This window comes from Sapajus apella, unplaced genomic scaffold, assembly GCF_009761245.1.
Source record: "Sapajus apella isolate SASKATOON/1434 unplaced genomic scaffold, GSC_monkey_1.0 scaffold12, whole genome shotgun sequence".
In the NCBI taxonomy this organism is placed as follows: domain Eukaryota; kingdom Metazoa; phylum Chordata; class Mammalia; order Primates; family Cebidae; genus Sapajus; species Sapajus apella.
Genome location: NW_022436952.1, coordinates 32,615,808 through 32,638,526, shown reverse-complemented (window position 1 = coordinate 32,638,526; position 22,719 = coordinate 32,615,808). Strand labels below are relative to the sequence as shown.

Genomic DNA, 22,719 nt, shown 5'->3' with positions numbered 1-22,719 from the left:
TCGGCTCACCGCAACCTCCGCCTCCTGGGTTCAGGCAATTCTCCTGCCTCAGCCTCCTCAGTAGCTGGGATTACAAGCACACGCCACCATGCCCAGCTAATTTTTTGTATTTTTAGTAGAGACGGGGTTTCACGGTGTTGACCAGGATGGTCTCGATCTCTTGACCTCGTGATCCACCCGCCTCGGCCTCCCAAAGTGCTGGGATTACAGGCTTGAGCCACCGCGCCCGGCCGGAGCATACACTTTTAAACTTTCTATCTACAAAATGATATAACCCCTTTGGCCCTTAGTCTTCTAATTTGTGAATGATAAATAATAAAGAATTTCTGCTCCTAGAAATAGTAACTTGTGGCAAAACAATACTTTGACATACGAAAATTGAAAAACTGGGCAAAACTTAATCTGTTTAAGCCACCGAGAGCCATTAAGACAGTGAGACCAGTGAAAAGGAAGCACCAAGGAAGAAGCTTAACTTTTTGATTAAGGCAATTCCACTCGGGACGTTGTCAATTTGTTAGCAGAGGTAGACAGTCAGAGAGGTTTAAGTGTCTAAGAGACCATTTATTAAACTGTTAAAAGAAAAAATAGAGCCGGGCGCGGTGGCTCAAGCCTGTAATCCCAGCACTTTGGGAGGCAGAGGCGGGTGGATCACGAGGTCAAAAGATCGAGACCATCCTGGTCAACATGGTGAAACCCCGTCTCTACTAAAAATACAAAAAATTAGCTGGGCATGGTGGTGCGTGCCTGTAATCCCAACTACTCAGGAGGCTGAGGCAGGAGAATTGCCTGAACCCAGGAGGCGGAGGTTGCGGTGAGCCGAGATTGCGCCATTGCACTCCAGCCTGGGTAACATGAGTGAAACTCCGTCTCAAAAAAAAAAAAAAAAAGAAAAAATAGAAAGTTTGAGTACTATTTTACCTATTGAATAAATTGTGTTTGTAATAACAACAACGGTGGTAATAAAAACCTTCCCACAAAGAAAACCCAGGCCCATTTAGTTTCACTGGTAAATTCTACAAGCATTTGAGAAAGAAACAATGCCACTGTTGTTTGTTTTTTTTTTTGAGACAGGGTCTCGCTCTGTCATCCAGGCTGGAGTGCAGTGGTGTGATCATGGCTCACTGCAGATTCGACTTCCTAGGTTCAAGCGATTCTCGTGCCTCGGCCCACGGAGTAGCTGGGATTACAGGCACATGCCACCATGCCCAACTAATTTTCGTACGGGCATGAGCCACTGCGCTCATCCAAGAACTGATTGTTGAAAAGATCCTGGTACTTCCTGTCCCCTTCTCTTGCTTGCACTCTCTCACCATGTAATCTGCACACCCTCCACTTTCCACCATGTGTGGAAGCTTCCTGAGGCCCTTAGCAGAAGCAGATTTGGTGCCATGCTTGTATAGCCTGCAGAAACATGAGCCAAATAAACCTCGTTTCTTTATAAATTACCGTACTTAGGTATTTTACTGAGCAACACAAATAGACTAAAACAGTAGAAATCCTTGTCTTGTTCCAGATTGTACAGGAAAGGCTTTGAGTGTAATGTTAGCTGTGGGCTTCTCATAAATGACCTTTATTGTGTTGAGTTACATTTCTCTTTTTAAAATTTGCACTCGAGGTTATCCTTAAAGAGGTATATGCCTTCTACATCTAATTTGGTGAACTTTTTTTGTCATCTTTCTCTCTCTCTTGCTCTCGCTGTCTGCCTAGACAATGGAAGATAAGAGACAGTCTTTATCATAAAAGGATATTAAATTTTGTCAAATGATTTTTGGCATCTAATAGATGATTGTATGGTTTTTGTCTTTCATTCTGTTAACGTAGCATGTCACATTTATTGATCCTTGCATTCCAGTGATAAAAACGTTTCTCAAAAGAAGACATGCAAAGAGCCAACCGATAGTGAAAAAATGCTCAGCATCATTAATCATTAGAGAAATGCAAATTAAAACCACAATGAGATATAATCTCTTACCTGTCAGAATGTCTTTTAAAATGTTTATTGCTATATTTTTAAGCATCCTGTACTCTATTTCAAAACAGAGTGTTTTCAAATGAAAAAACAAAAAGTAAGTTCTGGTTAGGATGCAGAGCAAAGGAAACACCTGTACACTGTTGGTGGAAATGTAAATTGGTGCAGCCATCATGAAAAACAGTATGGAGATCCCCCCAAAAAAACTAAAAATAGAATTATCATATGATTTAGAAATCCCACTTCTGGTTATTAATGCAAAAGACTCGAAATCAGTTTGCTGAAGGGATATCTGCACTCCTTTGTTCATTGTAACACTATGCACAATAGCCAAGTTATGGAATCAACTTTTGCCCATCAACAGATGAGTGAATTTAAAAAAAGTATTGTGGCCAGGCGCGATGGCTCAAGCCTGTAATTCCAGCACTTTGGGAGGCCGAGGCAGCTGGATCAGTTGACGTCAGGAGTTTGAGACCAGCCTGGCCCACATGGCAAAACCCCATCTCTACTAAAAATACACAAATTAGCCAGGCGTGATGGTGCATACGTATAATCCCAGCTAGTTGGGAGGCTGAGGCAGGGGAATGGCTTGAACCAGGGAAGCAGAGGTTGCAGTGAGCTGAGATGGCGCCACTCCAGCCTGGGCGACAGAGTGAGACTCCATCTCAGAAAAGAGAGAGAGAGAGAGAGAGAGAGAGAGAGAAAGTGAAGGAAATTCTGAAATTTGTGATAACATCGACGAAATTGGAGAACATTATGCTAAGTGAAATAAGTCAGGGACAGAAAGACAAATACCACATGTTCTCAGTTATGTGTGGAATTTAAAACAATGAACTTAGAGGAGTGGAGAGTATTGTCTGAGTCTGGTGGTGACAGAAACTGGAGGATGGGGAAATGGGGAGGTGATGGTCAAAGGGCATGCAATTTCAAACATGGAGAATATGATTTTTCTTTTTGTGCATTCTATTACACAGTATGGTGAATATAGTTATAGTAGTGTTGTACATTTCAAAATTGCTAAGTAAATTTCAAATGTTCTTGCCACAAAAAAGTGAAATATTTGAGGTGATGGATATGTTAACTAGCTTGATTTACTTATTTCACCTTGCATTAATCCATTGTAACATCATTTTGTAACCCATCAATTTTCCTCCCCATGCAGCTCTCTCTTCACAGAACCCGTCAATCTATACAATTATAAATTGTCAATTTACAACAATAAAAGAAGAAGAAAGAGAAAAGCATATAATTGAAAACTTAGAAATACAACTTTTTTTTTTTTTTTTTTTTTTTTTTGAGACGGAGTCATGCTCTGTTGCCAGGCTGGAGCGCAGTGGCACAATCTCGGCTCACTGCAAACTTCCTCTCCCAGGTTCAAGCGATTCTTCCGCCTCAGCTTCCCAAATAGCTGGGACCACAGGCGTGTGCCACCACACCCGGCTAATTTTGTATTTTTAGTAGAGACAGGGTTTCACCATGGCCAGAATGGTCTCAATCTCTTGACCTTGTGATCCGCCCATCTCGACCTCCCAAAGTGCTGGGAGTACAGGCATGAGCCACTGTGCCCAGCCCAGAAATAAAACTTGTAAATTATTTACATGACAGGATTGTACATGTAAAAAATCTGACAGTTACAAATGCTTAGAACCAATAAGTGAATTTAGACACAAAGTCCATTTACAAAAGTCAACTGTGTTTCTACATACTGTAATAGTTAGGAAATTAAGTTTTTAAAGACAGTGCCATTATAATATCATAAAACATCAATTCCTAGAAATAAATTATGAAAAATGTTTAAGGATTCTAACTATAAAATATTATTTATAGAAATAAAACTCATATGAATAGAGAGATATTACTAAATTCATGGGCTAGATGACAACATTATAAAGATATATATTCTCCCCAAATTGACATATAGATTCCATGAAAACCCAAAAATCTTTGAGGTTTTTGATGGGCCAGAGATTTATAAGTTATTTGTAAAATGTTTATGAAAAGCCAAAAAGTCAAGAACAGCAATGACCACCTTGGAGGAGAATAAAGTTTGGCCAGGCATGGCGGCTCACACTTGCAACCCCAACATTTTGAAAGGCTGAGGCAGAAAGTATTGCCTGAGGTCGGGAGTTCGAGACTAGCCTGGGAAACATAGTGAATCTCCATTTCTGCAATTTTTTTTTAAAAAGAAAATAAAACAAGAATAAGTTGGAGGACTAACAGTGAATATCAATGTAAGGTCATGGTTAGTAAGATGCTATAATGTCAGCAAAAGAATAGGCAAATAGACCAATGACACAGAAGAGAGAATTCAGAAATGGACCCACACATATAGATACACTTGGCTTATGACGAAGATTACACTACAGAACAGAGGGAAAGGGATGAACTTTTCAACAAATGATTTTGGGTCAACTAGCTATTCACATGGAAAGAAATGAAACATAACCCCTCCCTCACAACACACTCAAACATCAGGCGGATTGGAGATCTAAACGTGAAAAGTAAAACTAGAAAATTCTTATGACATAAGGCTAGAGAGTTTTTAAAAATTTTGAAAAAAGAAATATTCTACAAGATAACACTACAGACTATCTTCATGAGTGGCAGTAGGCAGGTATTCCTTAAATGAGACATGGAACCACTAACTATAAAGGAAAATGTTGATAAATTGGACTACTTTATTAAATAGGAGCTTCAACTCATGAAAAGACATTATAAAGGCTTCAATTCATGAAAAGACATTATAAAGACTTCAATTCATAAAAAGATACTATTAAGACAGTAATAAAGTCAGCCACAGAGTGGAAAAAGATTGCTAAACATTTAATCAATAAAGAACTTGTCCTAGCCTGGTCAACAAATTGAGACCCCATCTCTACAAAAAATAAAAAGTTAACTGGGCATTGTGGCATGTGCCTGTGGTTCCAGCTACACTGAAGGCTGAGGCAGGAAAATTGCATAATTCCAGGAGGTTGAGGCTGCAGGGAGCCGGATTTGAACCACTGCATTCCAGCCTGGGCAACAGCAGGAGACCCTGTCTCAAGAAAAAATAAAGTCTTATATCTAGAACACAGTATTTCCACAGATCAATACAAAAAAAAAGGCAGAAAAGAAAAATGAGCAAACTACTTGTACAGACACTTTATAAAAGAAGCCAATAAGCATATAAAATCTGGTCTTACTAGTCATCAGGGAAAAGCAAAATAAAATTATAATGAGATATCACCAAAGACCTGTCAGAATGGCTAATATTAAAACCACACAGCATCAATCAGCTGATGAGTGGGTAAAGGAAATGTGGTATGCGTACACACACACATACATATACACACCATGGAATACTTTGCAGCTACAAAAAAGAACAAAATGTATTTTGCAGCAACTTGGATGGAACTGGAGGCCATTATCCTAAGCAAAGTAACTCAGGAACAGAAAAGCAAATACTGCATGTTCTCACCTATAAGTGGTTCATGCCTGTGATGCCAGCACTTTGGAAGGTGGAGGTAGGAGGGTTGCTTGAACCTGGGAGGTTGAGGCCGCAGTGAGCCCTGATCACACCACGACACTTCAGCCTGGGTGACAGAGTCATATCCTGTCTCAATCAATCAACAATCAATAATGAATTAGACTCCTGTTGGGTACAGTTCCCAGAGACTGAGGTCTGTGTGAAAAGAGATTTCCTTTCCCATCTATTGCTTGGGGATGTGGGAACTAGAAAGGAACCCTCTAGGGCAAGGTCTTGGGCAGGGGGCCTGGAAGGTGGGGTGAGGATATTGGAAGCAGAGAGGGCTGGGAAGGGAAAGTGTTAGGACAATTTTGGATTGGTTGGACGGCTCATATGGAGCTGCTGGGTAGCTGAAGTCCTGGGATACAAATGCCAGGATACCTACCCGCCCGCCCAAAGAGTAGTAGTCTGCCTTCTTCCATTTGTACCTCTTGGAAATCCATCGCCAAGCTTGGAGAATTCACCTCAACAAATTGTGTTACCAGGCGTTCACGTAAGACTCTTGTGGTAGTGTGGATTGCTGCGATTGGTGGGTGAGTCATAGCCATTCACAGCTACCAGTCATACTGAGATTGGAACACCATTTTTACTTTCCGTACAAGAGAAGGCTTGAAAATAAAGTCTTAATATTAAAAAAATAGTAGGCTTGGTACAGTGGCTCACACTTATAATTCCGGCACTTTGGAAGGCCGATGTGGGTGGATCACTTGAACTCAGGAATTCAAGATCAGCCTGGGCAACATGGCAAAACTTGTTTCTACAAAAAATTAGCTGGACGTGATGGCCTGCACCTGTGGTCCCAGCTACTCAGGAAGCTGAGGTGGTAGGACCTCTTGAGCTCAAGTGATTGAAGCTGCAGTGAGCTGTGAATGCACCACTGCACTCCAACTTGGACAACAGAAGAGACTGTATTTAAAAAAAAAGTTAACAGAGGCTGTAGGAAAGAACAGAGGAACAAGAGCTGCTTGGTGGGGCTGGGACTACCAGCAGGTGGCAGCTAACTGGTGTGTGTTGGCTGGGACAAGGGACTGATTTCCCATAATATCTAGGGATGGAGTGAAAATTCCTGCTGCCAGGCCAGAGGGGATGGTCAGCCCCAAGACAAGGAAGCAGTGTCTGGGTAACAAATGTTCATTTCAATGGACCACAAACTCCTAGACTCTTAAGAAATCGAACAGACGCATAGGTCTTATGATCGTGCATGCAGGAAAACAGGAACGAGCTCTTCCTCTCTCTTCTGGCTCGACAAAATAAATTCTTACATGTATATCCCTTCCAGGGAAAAGCATTCATTTAAGTGTTATCAGAGCAGCACAACTTATAGGTAAGTCATCTGGATAACAGATTTGGTAGCAGTTAGTGTTTACTTTCACAGGACACGGTAACATTCTCTGAAGTCTAGATGTTTTATACAGTTTTCCTTTGATAGATATAACATTTGAAAACACAGTTTTAAGAAGCAAAATTATACCTCCTTTTCTGCAGCTGTAAAGGGTCAGGGAGACATTGTCTACTTATCTTGCTGAGTTGGGTTTTTTTTTCCCCCACCCAGATCTGTAATTTTCATTGACAAACACTGAAGTTTCACTAGTTATTTTGGAGAGAACAAATGCCAGATCTCAAAATTCAAAACTTAAAAGATGCAAGGAAAAGGTCAAGATAGGATTATTATGTGGATTATTATCTATCACTATAGATCTTGTGTTTCAGATCCACAGAAATGCCATGAATATGGGTCTATGAAATGCCGATTCTATCAGATAATCTGTAGAGTTTTTTCCCTCCAATTATATGGGGGAAAAATCTCTGTAAGAGGAAACAAACTGCCCATGACTTTCCAGATAGTTCTCAGAATTTTTACAAATTTTAAAAATCTAAGTGGTCCATGCAGGTAGTATTGGAAGTGAAATAGCTCCACAGGGCTTAGTATGAAACCAGCAGTCTCCTGCCCCTGCCCCTGCTCCTGTCTTGTTTGGAGGGGCCATCAGTTTGATGTTTCTTTTGGCACTTAGCTCTAAATGGTGCCATTTTGGGGCTTAAATAGATATTATTTATTTCCGGAAGATTTAGCTCAATTACCCTCCCTCCCCAACTTGATCTCCCCACATCCTGCCACGATGATTTTATCACTATTTTGAGTTAGAATAATATTCAATGTTAACCTTGTTTTGAGTCTCTCTAGTCACAGCTGTGCTGGGTGATGTACTATGGGGGCTTTTCATTTCTCCTGCAACTTTCTTCTTTCCTCAGGAGTCATATTATCTTACTTTTTGTTTGTTTCATAACTTTGTGTTGTTGTTGTTTAATCAAGTACATGAAGTTTACCATCAACTTTGTATCCTCAGGAGAAGGTCCCCTGAGCCCTCTGTCCTTGGATCCTGACATGTGGCTCTGGGCCCACCCTCAGCTGTCATCCTGGGCGCCCCTTCACATGGATCCAGAGGGCTCTTCTCCCAGGGTGGATCCTAGCTTCCCCAATGGAGCTGCTCGCAGGATATGTGTGGGAACAAGGCCAGGGCAGTGCTTGGGGGTGCCAAAGCCTCTCTGGTTCACAGACAGTTGCATAACTGTTTTGACCATTGGTGCAGATTTCCTCTTTCCACAGGCTAGATATTAGCAGTGTCAGAGCTGCTTGTCACTCACAGATGTTTTTAGCCCTGAAGGCTGATTTCAAAGATGGCATGTCCTTTGCCAATCCTGTGTTTAACACAGGACAAGGAAACTCCAAAGCCCCTCTGCCCTTCAGTCTAGTTGCTCCAAACAAGTCATTGAATTTTCTGCCCAGGGTCTACAAGCCACGTAACACAGACAACCATGTGTTCTGCTGGCTGTGCCCAAAATCTGCAGTTGCAGGTTTTCCCTTCTGGTGTCCTCAACCTCCACTGCATGGGGCAGGCAGCCCTTACCCCTCTTTCCCATATAATGAGGTCTGAGGTTTTAGGTATTTCAGTTCTTATTTTTTATTTGGGGTATTGCAAAAAAGGGAACAGCAATGTCTGCTGTGGCATCTTAAAAGTCTCCTATTACTTCTATAATAAATGTAAAAAAAGATTCAATAAAAATAAATATAAAAACGGTCCACTACTATTTAATTACTGATCTGCCAAAAAATTCTAGGGAAAAAAAATGTCCAGATGAGACATGTCACAATGCTAATAGTCTTTGGGCAATAAATCTATGTCATTCCCTGCCCCTACTTCTAAAGATTTTTTTCAGATTTCCCAAAATGTCAAGGTTGACAGTGTATGTTTACCAATGGGAGAAAGTAAAACAAACTTGAAAATTGTAAGGCACTCTCAGTTTTTAAAACCTTTTCATTTTGAACCAATATAGACTTGCAGAAAAATTAGAAAAATAGTACAGTTCCAAACACCTAGGATCAAGCCATCCTCCTGCCTCAGCCTCCCAAGTAGCTGGGAATACAGGTGTGCACCACCAGCCTGCCTTACAAGAGCTCCTGAAAGAAGCACTAAACATAGAAAGGAACGACCAGCACCAGCCACTCTAAAAACGGACCAAATGGTAAAGAGCTTCGACACAATGAAGACAATGTGTCAACTAATGAGCAAAACAACCAGCTGGCATCAAAATGGCAGGATCAAATTCACACATAACAATATTAACCTTAAATATAAATGGGCTAATGCCCCAATCAAAAGACACAGACTGGCAAATTGGATAAAAAGTCAAGACCCATTGGTGTGCTGTATTCAGGAGATCCATCTCACATGTAAGAAAACACATAGACTCAAAATAAAGGGATGGAGGAACATTTACCAAGCAAATGGAGTGCAAAAAAAAGCAGGAGTTGCAACTCTAGTCTCTGATAAAATAGACTTTAAACCAACAAAGATCAAAAGAGACAAAGAAGGGCATTACATAATTGTAAAAGGATCAATGCAACAAGAAGAGCTAATGATCCTAAATATATACACACCTAATACAGGAGCAACCAGATACATAAAGCAAGTTCTTAATGACCTACAAAGAGACCTAGACTCCCACACAATAACAGTGGGAGACTTTAACACTCCACTGTCAATATTAGATCAATGAGATAGAAAATTAACAAGGCTATCCAGGACTTGAACTCAGAACTGGACCAAGCAAACCTAATAGACATTTACAGAACTCTCCACACCAAATCCACAGAATATACATTCTTCTCAGCACCACATCACATCTACTCTAAAATTGGCCACGTAATTGGAAGTAAATCACTCTTCAGCAAACGCAAAAGAATGGAAATCATAACAAACAGTCTCTCAGACCACAGTGCAATCAAATTAGAGTCTATGTGTTCCAGGAGAACTGATATGAACATATATAAAGAGTGACAAGGGAAAGAAGCACTTTTCAAATTAGATAATACACCTTCCAATGTAATTAGAAAGTCCATATAGTTCCTTAAATTGTATAGCACTTAAATTAAGTGCTTAATAATCTAACATAAAGAAGCTCATGCCGGGCGCGGTGGCTCAAGCCTGTAATCCCAGCACTTTGGGAGGCCGAGGCGGGTGGATCACGAGGTCAAGAGATCGAGACCATCCTGGTCAACATGGTGAAACCCCGTCTCTACTAAAAAAAATACAAAAAATTAGCTGGGCATGGTGGTGCGTGCCTGTAATCCCAGCTACTGAGGAGGTTGAGGCAGGAGAATTGCCTGAACCCGGGAGGCGGAGGTTGCGGTGAGCCAAGATCGCACCATTGCACTCCAGCCTGGGAAACATGAGTGAAACTCTGTCTCAAAAAAAAAAAAAAGAAGCTCAAAACCTTCCCAGAAAAAAAAGAGAAATAAATCTAGACAAAATTTTGTTATTATTATTATTTTTTGAGACGGGGTGTTACTCTGTCACCCAGGCTGGAGCACAATGGCACGACCACAGCTCACTGCAGTCTTGACCTCCCAGGCTCAAGTGGTCCTTCCACTTTAGCCTCCTGAGTATCTGGGACTACAAGCACACCTCTATGGCCAGCTAATTTTTGTATTTTTGGTAGAGGTGAGGATTTGCCATATCTGGTGCCACAGCTGGTCTTAAAATCCTGAGCTCAAATGATCTGCCTGCCTCAGCCTCCCAAAGTGCTGGGATTACCAGCATGAGCCACCATGCCCAGCTGAAATCTAGGCAAAACTTTAAATGTATGAGCCCTTTAAGAAAAGTCATTCAGGTTGGAAGAAAATGAAAATAAAATTTTAGATTAATATTAACCATGTTTTTAAAAGAGTTGAGATTTAGATTATTCTTCAGAGGACTGAATCTCAGAAAAAGTTGCCTTCTGGTGTATGTGGAGATGGTGTGAAGATGTGGTGATATAAGTAGCCTTTGATTAAAGGGAGAATGGTACACTCCATGTTATGGGCTGAATTGTGGTTCCCCAAAATTTGTAAGTTCAATCCCTAACCCTCACTACCTTGGAGTGTGAATACCTTTAGAGATGAAATCTTTAAAGGGGTGATTAAAGCTAACTAAGGTCATAAGGGTGGGGCCCTAATTTGATACAATTAGTGTCCTCCTAAGAAGAGGAAGAGACACCAGGGAGGCACTCGTATACAGAGTGGAGACCATGTGAGGGCACGGCGAGAAGGCAGCAACTGCAAGCCAAGACAGAGGCCTCAGAAGAAACAATATCTGCTGACACCTTGATCTTGGACTTACAATCTCTAGAGCTGTGAGAAAATGAATTTGTGTTTTTTAAGCCACCTGATCTTCAAATTTTGGTATATTTATGGCAGCCCTAACAAACTAATTCTAAAAGAATTTTGAAATGTATAATTATAATGACAAAACTAAGCAATCAATAAAAGCATAAACAGCCTTCCATCTTTCTACTAGAAATCACTTTGGAGAATAGAAAGGAAACTTTTAAATTGGGTGGAATGGCCTTGGTGTCCTTGATGAATTTCAAGATAAAGAAGAAGGCTATTATATTAGTCCGTTCTTGCATTGGTATTAAGAACTACCTGAAAAAAAAAAAAAAAGAACTGCCTGAGACTGGGTAATTTACAAAGAAAAGAGGTTTAATTGGCTCATGGTACCACAGGCTGCACAGGAAGCAAGGCTGGGGAGACCTCAGGAAACTTACAATCTTGGCAAAAGTGAAAGGGAGGCCGGCACATCCTACATGCTGGAGCAGAATGACGAGAGGGAAGGAGGAGGTGATAAACACTTTTAAACAACCAGATCTCAGGAGAACTCACCCATTTTAATGAGAACAGCATGGGAGAAATCCACTCCCTTAATCTAATCACCTCACACCATATCCCTTCTCTGACATTGGGGATTACAATTTGACATGAGGTTTGCGTGGGGACACAGACTCAAACCATATTAGTTATGCAAGCCCTTTTGCATCAAGACTTTTAATCAAGATTCTGAGTGTTAGTTTCAAGATTTTTTAAAAACCTTTTAAGTTCAGGGGTATAAATGCAGGTTTGTTACATAGGTAAACTTCTGCCATGGGGGTTTGTTGTACAGATTATTTCATCACCCAGGTATGAAGCCTAGAATCCATGAGTTATTTTTCCTGATCCTCTCCTTCCTCCTACCCTCCACCAAAAGGCCCCAGTGTGTGTTGTTCCACTCAGTGTGTCCATGTGTTCTCATCATTTAGCTCCCACTTGTAAGTGAGAGCATGTGGTATTTGATTTTTTATTCCTGTGTTAGTTTGCTAAGGATAATAGCCTCCGGCTCCATCCATGTCCCTGCAAAGGACATGATCTCATTCATTGCTATGGCTGCATAGTATTCCATGGTGTATATGTACCACATTTTTCTTTATCCAGTCTATCACTGATGAGCATTTAGGTCAATTCCATGTCTTTGCTATTGTGAATGGTGCTGCAATGAATATACATGTGTGTGTGTCTTTATAATAGAATGATTTATATTCCTTTGGGTATGTACCCAGTAATAAGATTGCTGGGTTGAATGGTATTTCTGTTTTTAGGTCTTTGAGGAATCGCCACACTGTCTTCCACAATGGCTGAACTAATTCACACTACCACTAACATGTATAAGTGTCTCTTTTTCTCCACAACCTCACCAGCATCTGTTATTTTCTGACTTTTTAATAATTGCCATTCTGGCTGGTTAGATGGTATCTCATTGTGGTTTTGATTTGCATTTCTCTAATGATCAGTGATGTAGAGCTTTTTTTCATATGACTGCTGGCTGAATGTATGTCTTCAGAATTTTTTTTTTTTTTTGAGAGGGAGTTTAGCTCTTATTGTCCAGGCTGGAGTGCAATGGTGCCATCTCGACTCACCACAACCTCCACCTCCCGGGTTCAAGCAATTCTCCTGCCTCAGCCTCCCAAGTAGCTAGGATTACAGGCATGTGCCACCACTCCTGCTAATTTTGTATTTTTAGTAGAGATGGGGTTTCTCCATGTTGGTGAGGCTGATCTCAAATTCCCAACCTCAGGTGATCCCCTCAGGTGATCAGCCTCCCAAAGTACTGGGATTTACAGGCATGAGTCACCGCGCCCAACCCAGAATGTTTTAAACATTTTTAAATTTTGGACAATTTCAAACTTATGGAAAAGTTGCAAGAATACTACAAAAAAACTATGCTCTCTTGCCACAAAACTTTATATACATTTGCTTTACTATTCTCACTTTCTCACTCTATCTATCCATCTATCTATCTATCTATCTATCTATCTATCTATAATTTTTTGGGAACCATTTGAAAGTAAGTTGCTCCATTATCCTAAACATTTCACCTTGTAATTCCTAAACATCAAGGACCTACTCCTATATAATCACAGCGCTGTCATCTATACCGGGAAATTAACATGGATTTATAAGATACGGCCATTTAATTTACACACCCCTAGTGACAGTTTGTCAACCATTCCAATAGTGGTCCCAATAATTGTCCCAATAATCCCTCAAATTGGGATTAAGCATGCAAGAATTTTCTCAAGAGAAGCACCTGTGAGAGGAAAGGAGCAAGAGCCAGGAACTGCTGGGGGAATTGTCAGACCACATTGTAAGTCTGACCCTGCGTGAAGGAGAGAGGAAGGAAGGTCGGGTAGAAGCTTCCTGGACCAAAGTGCTTTATCAGGAAGGCTTGGCAAGGCCATCAGGGAGTCCCCAAAGCAAAGCTGGACATCAGAGGAGTCCCATGTCTCCCAGAATGGGCCAGTCACAGTGTCCGTGCTGTGTTTGGTCACTGGCTGGAGCAGCCTGTGGGAAGTGTGGCCTTGGCACAAATGCAGGACAGGTTTCAGAGAATGGCGGTTGGCCTTTGGCCCTTGGCTGTGTAAGCTTTCCATAACGGGAGGTCTGTCAGGTCCATTCCCACACCACTGCGGTCCACCTTTTTAAAATTTATTTTATTTTTAGTCAGAGTCTCGGTCTGTCCCACAGGCTGGAGTGTAGTGGCGCTATCTTGGCTCACTGAAACCTCCACCTCAAGCAATTCGCCTGTCTCAACCTCCTTGAGTAGCTGGGATTACAAGTGTCTGCCACCACACCAAGCTAATTTTTGTATTTTTAGTAGCGATGGGGTTTCATCATGTTGTCCAGGCTGCTCTCGAACTCCTGGGCTCAGGTGATCCACCCACCTCAGTCTCCCAAAGTGCTGGGATTACAGATGTGAGCCACTGTGCCTGGCCCACTGCCATCCACTTCTGTGCATGCTGACCAGTTCCTCCATGCAGCCCCTGCATGGCCCCCGTAGGCCATTCCTCCTGAGGGGAAATCAGAAGCGAGAGGTTAGTGGGATGAACTGCAGGCCCTGACACCACAGTGGATCTCAGGGTTGCAATCGGCTCTCCTCCTTCCACTCCTCCACTATTCATTCTAAATACCTCTCACCCTCACCTCTCACCTCTGCAGGTCTTGGCAGCTTGCTGACCCAGGGGTGTGGCCAGAACCCTCATTCCTGAGTGGTTCGAACCTTTGGCAGTCATACCTTTATCAGTTTGGGGTTACTGCATGTGTCTGTTGACCCTTACAGTAGGGCATGGGAGTATCAGAAGGCACTCAATTAGATCACCTGGGTTTCACACATATTCCTTCCTGCCCCCTTGTGTGAAAACAGTCTTGCCCGCTTCTGCTGAGCAACATCCACGACCCCTGCCAGTCTGGTGACTTCTTACACATGAGATCAAAGTGCCCCTTTGGCAGCTGGAACTTATAGTTCAGTGGGACACTCACTGTGTCCCCTGGCAAGTGTGCAACCCTTTCAGGGTTCAGGATCTACAGGGACAGGAAGCACAAAATCCCCCAGCAGGTCCCTGGTAGTGATGGTAAGTGGGGCCACTCCTGCTTCTCCTCTTTGGTTCCTGGACCTTCTGTTCTTCCTTGTGGGAATATGGCACCATCGAGGGGTCTATGATTTAATAAATATACGGTCTACTGAAGGATGGCACCCCATCTTTTTAGAGTGTGTTCTTTGAGCTGCCATTCAGTTGTACACTTAGAAGGCTGTTCCGGGATTCTACGAGGCTGTCTGCCTTGGATGGGGTGGTATGTGAGACAGACAGTGATCTCATGATCACAGGTCCACCTTCTTTGCTGTGAAGAGTCTCCTGGTTGGATGCTGTGATGTGTGGGATTCCATGCCTGTGGATTAGACATTCCATAAAGTCTCGGCGAGTGGTTCCAGCTGAGGCTCTGTGGGCAGGAAAGGCAAACCCATTTCTGGAATAGGTAGCTGTCCCTGTGAGTTCAGACTGCTGACCCTTCCAGTGTGGAAGGGGGCTGATGTAGTCAACTTGTCACCACGTGACTGGTTGGTCTCTTTGAAGACTAGTGCCACTTTGGGAGTGTGGGTCTCTGTTGCTGACAAGTTGGACATTCAGAGGCAGCAGTGGCTACGCTGGCTTTCATAAGTAGGAGTCCATTCTATTGGGCCCATAGGTAGCCATCTCTGTCACCTATTCATGTGCCTATTGTGCCAGTTCTGGAGTGGCTGATGGCAAAGACTGGCTGAGTCATTTTGTCTACCTGACTGCTCAGTCCTCTTGCATGGTAGACACTCTCTGTTGGGCATTAACATGTGATGCAAAATGTTCATATATTGTATCCACTCCCATTATGTCCATCTACATGTTTCTAGGGTCTACCCAGACCTCCTTGTATCCGATTTTCCAGTTGTTTTCTTTAAAGGCTCTGACCAGGCAGCCAGACCATTGGCCACTTCCCAAGCATATATATTTCTCCTTCTTCTTCCTCCTTCCCTTCTCCTCCCACTTCTCCCCCTTCCCCCTCCTCCTCCTCCTCCGAACCCTCTTCTCCTTCTCCTCCTCCTCCTCCTCCTTCTCCTCCTCCTTCTTCTCCTTCTCCTCCTCTCTTCTTCTCCCCCTCCTCCTCCTCTTCTTCTTCCTCCTCCTCCTTCTTCTTCCTCCTTCTCCTCCTTCCTCCTTCCTCCTCCTCCTTCTTCTTCCTCCTTCCTCCTCCTCCTTCTTCTTCCTCCTCCTCCTCCTTCCTCCTTCCTCCTCCTCCTCCTCCTCCTCCTTCCTCCTCCTCCTCCTCCTCTTCTAAAAGAGACAGAGTCAGGTCAGGCATGGTAGTTCACATCCATAATGCCAGCACTTTGGGAGGCCAAGGTGGGCAGATCATCTGAGGTCAGGAGTTCAAGACCAGCTTGGCCAACATGGTGAAACACTGTCTCTACTAAAAACACAAAAAAAAATAGCTGGGTGTGGTGGCGGGTGCCTGTAATCCCAGCTACTCAGGAGGCTGAGGCAGGAGAATCATTTGAACCCAGGAGGCAGAGGTTGCAGTGAGCGGGGTTGCGCCATTGCACTCCAGTCTGGGCAACAACAGCGAAACTCCATCTCAAACACAAATAAATAAATAAATAGAGACCATGTCTTGCTCTGTCATCTAGGCTCTGAGCGCAGCGGTGCCATCATGGTTTACTATAGCTTCAAACTCCCAGGCTCAAGTGATCCTCCTGCCTCAGTCTCCCAAGTAGCTGAGACTACAGGTACATACCACTGCCCTCAGCTTACTTAGTCTTACTTCAGGCCACTTATCTTCCACACAAAGTGAATAATCAGGTGCATGATTCAGATCTCTGCCTACTGGGAAGACCTTCCCTCTTCACTGCCTTTCAGTACTACTCCCTGCAGCATGTGGCTGTAACACAGTCACAGTTCATTTCTGGTCTGCACGCACATACTAAGCTAACATCTGTAAACCATGCGTGAGTTTTTTTCTCTTTCACTCAGTTGTGTGGGCATCTCTCTAGCTCCTGTAGAGAAATAGGTGAAAACAGGTGCAAGTGTGGTGGGTGACATAGGGGACTATGGGAGAGTCTGGGCTACCTGCTAATGCAGCTTACTTGTGTTCTTTGTTCCCGCTCAGGCTCCATCCTGGATTTCCACATTAGCATGTACTGCTGCTGGGCCCATCCAACCTGGGGACTTATTAGGTCCAACAGAATTCAGCTTATCAGGGGCAGTTTCAGATGCATGCTCAGCTGGTTTCCCAAGGATAAGTGTTCAGTCTGTATCAGGGCCCGCTAACACGCAAATGCTGTTTCTCAAATGGCATATAGTTCTCTACTGTGGATGTCATGGCCTTGTTCTAGAATCCCAAGTGCCTGCCTTGGGATTCTCCCACTGGGGCTTGCCGTGATCCCCATATTGTCCAACTATTGTCGAACAGAATGCCACAGGCTGTCAGACTGTGGAGCCCAAGTTGCAGGGTGTGATGGCACCATGGCCTGCTGGATCTGCTGCAATACTTCTGCTCTAGGCCCCTTGAAGCTTGCAGCTCTCCATGTCACCTGATTTATGGGCCAGAGTAGTTTTTTTGGTATGGCATATGTTGCCTATAGAAGTTAAATAGGCCTAGCAGATGCTTCCTTCTTGTGGTAGGTGACGAAAGATACAGCAATTTGTCTTTTACTATGGAGGGGACACCTAGTACAACTCTTACCGCTGAATCCCCTAAAACTTCACTGGCGCGGCTGGTTCCTGAAATCTTAATGTGGTTTATCTCCAGTCCTCTGGAATGCATGTGTCTTACCAAGGCCCCCAGAGCCAACACTTGTTCATCTGTTCAGAAGCATGATATCAATGTAATCGGTCCACGTGGTGTTCTCTGGGCTGTCCAGATGGTGAAGATTTCTTTGTACTATATTATGACTGAGAGCAAAAGTTAAAATAACCCTGGAGCCAAATGTAACTGAATATTTTTGTCCGTTCCACATGAATGTGAGCTATTTCTGATCCCCTTTCTGATTGGAATGGAAGAGAACGCATTTGCCAAATCAGTGCTCACATATTTTTCACCTGAAGGCTTACTAACGTTGATCTAGATAATACCAAATAGCAGTCGGGATGAGGGCTACTCCTTGGTTAAGCCTGTGGTAGTCTACAGTCACTCTTCAGGATCTTGCCAATTTCTTCAGGGGCCAGGCTAGCAAATAAAATGAAAATATCGTGGAAACTACTTTCCCTGCATCCTTTAGTTCTTTAATGGTGGCATGAACTTCTTAAAATATGAAACTGATTTTGATTTATCATCTTGGCTGAGTTGCGGGCAGCTTCAGAGGTTTCCTTTTGGCCTTCCCCACTATAATAGTTACACTTTACAGACCAGGGTCTAATATGGGGGCTATTCCAACTATGCACTTGGCTGCTTGGGAATTCATCCGCAGATCAGATGGACCACTGTGAGTCAGATTTCAGACAGGACTCCATTAATCACCTTGTCCCATTGTAACAGGGACTATGATGATATTTTGGGTTTCTGGTTATCAGTGTTAACTCAGATCCCATATTCAATAGTCCTTGAAATGTCTGGTTATCTCCTTTCCCCCACCATATAATTACATGAGTAAATGCCCATGGTATATACTTGCCATGGCATTGCAAGTTTCTTCCTCCTGGGGATCCATCACTTCAGCCAGTGGGTTCTAGATCTGCAAATTGGCTTGGGTTTGAAAATTAAACAAGAAGTTGTGGCTTTTGTTGGGAGCGATTATCCACAGCATCCTGCTCCTTTATTTTTGCTCTTTGTGGGTTATAGATGTTAAGTAACATTCTTGTTGGCTGCCTATTTTGCCTCTAAGGACATCATTCGGCATTAACCATCTCCACAACTTCGTGTGGCTCTAGTCCTGGTGGCTGTCTGTCTAACCATGCCAGGCACTGTGGTAATTGTGATCTCCTGGCTTCTATTATTTGAGGGCCCCCATTGTGCATTCCCATGGGTATTAATGAGCTCAGCTCTGAGACTGCCTCACCCACCATCCTCCCTGGCACACAGCAGACAGCCATCCCTGGACTTCTTTGATGCTGGTGCCCCTCCTGCCAGTGCTTTTTGGTAGTCTTGGTGAGTGGTGTGTAATCTGGGACATATCATGGAACAAAATCGTCTAGCAGGTCTTCTGGTCTTCCCTAAAATATCCATTCCTTCATGCTCATTTTCCTCAAACTCTTTATTTCTTCCTCTACCATATGTCAGGGGAATTTGGCATTTCCATTTTGTTGAGAGTTGGGAGTCAATGAAAGACAATGATGCAAGTCTAATCCTACGTGGAGGCAAGTGGGAAGAGAGGTTGGGTGGAAGTATGCCAGATACTCACTCAAGTCAAGTGAAAGTTGGCCATTATAGGCATCCTGTGTCTCCCAGGAAAAGACCTGCCCTCCTGTCCTTATATACTCAGTCATCAGCTGGGAGCAGCCCATGGAAGCCTTCACACAAATGTGCAGTGGATTTCAGAATGAGGCAGCTGGGGTCCTTTGGGATTAAGCTCCAAGTTGCTGTCTGTGAAGTACATTCTCACCATTACCAGTGTCCTTTATAGCAAAAAGAAATGTTTTCTAGTCCAAGCTCCAGCCTAGGATTACATGGTGCCTTTGTCTTGTCTTTTTAGTGTTCTTCAACCTAGAACAGTCTTTCAATTTGGGTTTGGGTTTGTTTAATGTTTTCTTTTCTTTTTCCTTTGAAACAGGGTCTTGCTATATTGCCCAGGCTGGTCTTGAACTCTTGGCCTTAAGCAATTCTCCTGCCTCAACCTCCCAAGCAGCTGGGACTACAGGTGTGCACCATTGAACCCTCTAATGTTTCCTTATAGTTACATTCTCATTGTGCTGTTTGGTTTTGTTTTATTGGGTCAGGAATACATAAGAAATAAAAACTGTTCTTTTTAGTGGCATGCAATTTAATTTTTCCTGTTGCTAATGATATTAACTTGGATCACTTGGTTAAGGTGATATATTCCAGGAATCTCTGGAAAATTAGTGTTTTTTCCTTTGTGGGGATATACTTTGAGACTCTGTCATTACCCTCAGTGTGCTAAAGATCTGATGGGATACAGAGAGAAAATAAAATTCTGAGTCATACTTTCATTTCCTATACTGGAAAAAGCAAATTAAACATTGGACTTGACAGAAATTAAGTTTGGACTTAACTGAGCTCCTTCAGGAAAAGCTGAATTATTTAGAGATAGGAAAATCATCAGGACATTCTTGGATCTCAGTGTGGGTACGGGGAGTGTCAGAGAACCAAGATTTTCCCTCCCATTCTCTGTGTGGGATTCATATAAACATTGATAAAGGATATCTCATCCCTCCTGCAAGTAAACTTGTTCTGTCAAAATTTCCCCCTGTGTCAAATGCAAACATTGTTCATAAGAAACAGCATAAACATGTTTATGCAAACTTTATTTTTTAAACTTTTTACCAAGAAAAGGGAAAACAAGTGGAAAATATATTTTTCCCTGAAAAGTGAATATTATTATAAACAAGTGGCTTGGATTTGAAAGAAAGTCTGTGGAAACACACATAAGGCTCTATGCTAAGATGTCTCACTGCTACAATTCTCAGTTCCCTAGTACAAGTTTTTGTAAAAAAAAAAAAAAACAAAAAAAACAAACTTGGCCAGCCACAATGCCATTGAGCATTGAGCCCCGTAATCAATCTCCCTGTGACTCTCATGGAGAATGCTGAAGCGGGTTTTCTGTAGTGAGGGATCTGCAGACCACAGCATGCAGCCTCCAGCCTCACTGTGCAGACTGGGGGCAGTGACAGAGGTCACTGACACAGGGCTGGCCTAGACAGTAATTTTCCTTATGCTACTATAGTGATTCTTTCTGTGAGCGACTGTGTGCCCCTAATAAGGTAACCTGTCCCTTTAACCTACCACCTCTCTTCTCCTATTTAGTTTGTTGAAGCAAAAACAATGTAAACATTGCATTAACCGTGTGTGTGTGTGTGTGTGAGACAAGACAGACAGAGAGGGAGAAAGAAGAGAGAAAATGGGCAGTTATGGCTCTTGGCATTTTTTACTGGACAAGGCAAACCTAAAGATTTTACTTTTAAACTTGAATTAATACTCAGAATAAATCACATCTGCCTTCACTTTCCTCCCACTCCACACAAACAAACATGCAAACAGCTAGAAGAGCAATATTTTACCAAAGGCACTTGGCATTTTTCCTTTCTCATGACCTTGACCCTCTAGAAACTTAAGAACATGGCAGAGGAGGGCTGGAGCCAGAAATTCAGAAGTAGTGCTGGAACAATTATGACCTGGAAGCCAGTGGAGCTGAGGTTTCCTGCAGGAACTTTTGGTGAGGCGTGGATACTCTGGAGACCAATGGGTATGGATGGAAAGAAGAACAGAAAGAATCCAGCTCATGCGGCTGTGAAAAGGAATGATCTAAATACACGCACAAATCTTTAAAGCAAAATGTGTGGGAGCAAGTTCTACAGAACACATGCAATATGATACTTTTCTTTTTTCTTTTTTAAGAGACAGGGTCTCACTCTATTGCCAGTGCAGGTGTGCAGTGGCACAACCATAGCTCACAGCATCCTTCAACTCCTGGGCTTAAGCCATCTTCCCGCTTCAGTCTCCTTAGTAGCTGGGACTTTACAGGCATGTGCCACTACACCCAGCTAACTTTAAACAAATGCTTTGGCTGGGTGTGGTGGCTCACATCTGTAATCCCAGCTCTTTGGGAGGCTGAGGTGGGCGGATCACGAGGTCAGAAGTTTGACACCATCTTGGCCAATATGGTGTAACCCATCTCTACTAAAAATACAAAAATCGCCAGGTGTGGTGGTGTGTGTCTGTAGTCCCAGTTATGCCGGAGGCTGAGGCAGGAGAATCGCTTGAACCCAGGAGGCAGAAGTTGCAGCAAGTCAAGATCATGCCATTGCACTGCAGCCTGGGTGACAGAGCAAGACTTGGTCTCAAACCAAACAAATTTTTTGTAGAGATAGGATCTTGCTATTTTGCCGAGGCTGGTCGCAAACTCTGGGCCTCAAGCCATCCTTTTTCTCAGCCTCCCAAAGTGCTGGAATTATAGGTATGAGTGACCATACCTGGACAGCATGATGCCATTTACATGCAGCTTAAATGCATATAAATGTGTTGAAACAGTATCATGTTTTGATGAGGGACAAATACACATATAATAAAAGTATAAACAGTTGCATGGAAATTAGTAATTTCAAACTCATAAAACTGTACTGGTTATCAGGTGAGTAGGGGACAAGTGGAATGAGGGAATGAGACCAGCTGGGTACACAAATATTGCTAATGTTATTGCTTAAGCTGTCTGGTGAATACACGGGTGTTCAATTTACTATCATTTTGTACTTTCCACATACTTTACCTATTTGACAATACATTGAAAAATCAAAAAGTTATCCCATGACCCCAGACTCCAGAGATGACCATAGATGGTGTTTTCCAGACACTTCCATCTGCCTTGATTTTCTGGTAACTGGCCACCATCCTTGTCTCCCTGCGCTGTGGAACCCCTACTCGGAGGGGGTAGGGGAAGGCGAAAACAGAGGCTTAATTTTCTGCCAGGTTTCGTCCCAGTGGCCACACCTACGCCTGGCAGCAAAAGAAAGGAGGCGGAAGCAACATTCTGGAATTACGGGGGCGGGAGGGGCGGGGTAGGGGAAGGCGAAAACAGAGGCTTAATTTTCTGCTTTCCCCTTCGTCCCAGTGCCCCATCTACCAACACGTCTCACCATACCCCTTGCCCCTCTTCCAGCACAGGGCTGGAGCAGCTGACGGGGTAATTCCAGTAGGAGTCGAAGGATTTGGAGGCGTCGGGGGTGAAACCTGCGGAGGGCTCTGCGAGCCTGAGGGTCCCAGGAAGACTCTGAGCGGGGCAGGGGGAGGTTCTGGAGGACCTGGGGGTGGACACCTAGGTCTCCTTCCCTTGGTGAAATCAGAACTGAACATCTAAAAAAAAAAAAACCAAAAAAAAAATTGAAAACAGAGAAGGAACAAAGAAGCGCTTCCCCTCCTCAG

General features: G+C 43.1%; 1 long non-coding RNA gene across 1 annotated transcript; it reads right to left on the bottom strand.

Moving 5' to 3' along the window:
• Window positions 1-12,972: 12,972 nt before the first annotated feature.
• LOC116553406 lies at window positions 12,973-22,504 on the bottom strand. Its single transcript, XR_004269740.1, has 3 exons — window positions 22,152-22,504; window positions 20,901-20,903; window positions 12,973-14,171 (listed from the first exon to the last, which is right to left on the bottom strand). It is a non-coding gene; the product is annotated as an uncharacterized LOC116553406 (long non-coding RNA).
• Window positions 22,505-22,719: the final 215 nt, after the last annotated feature.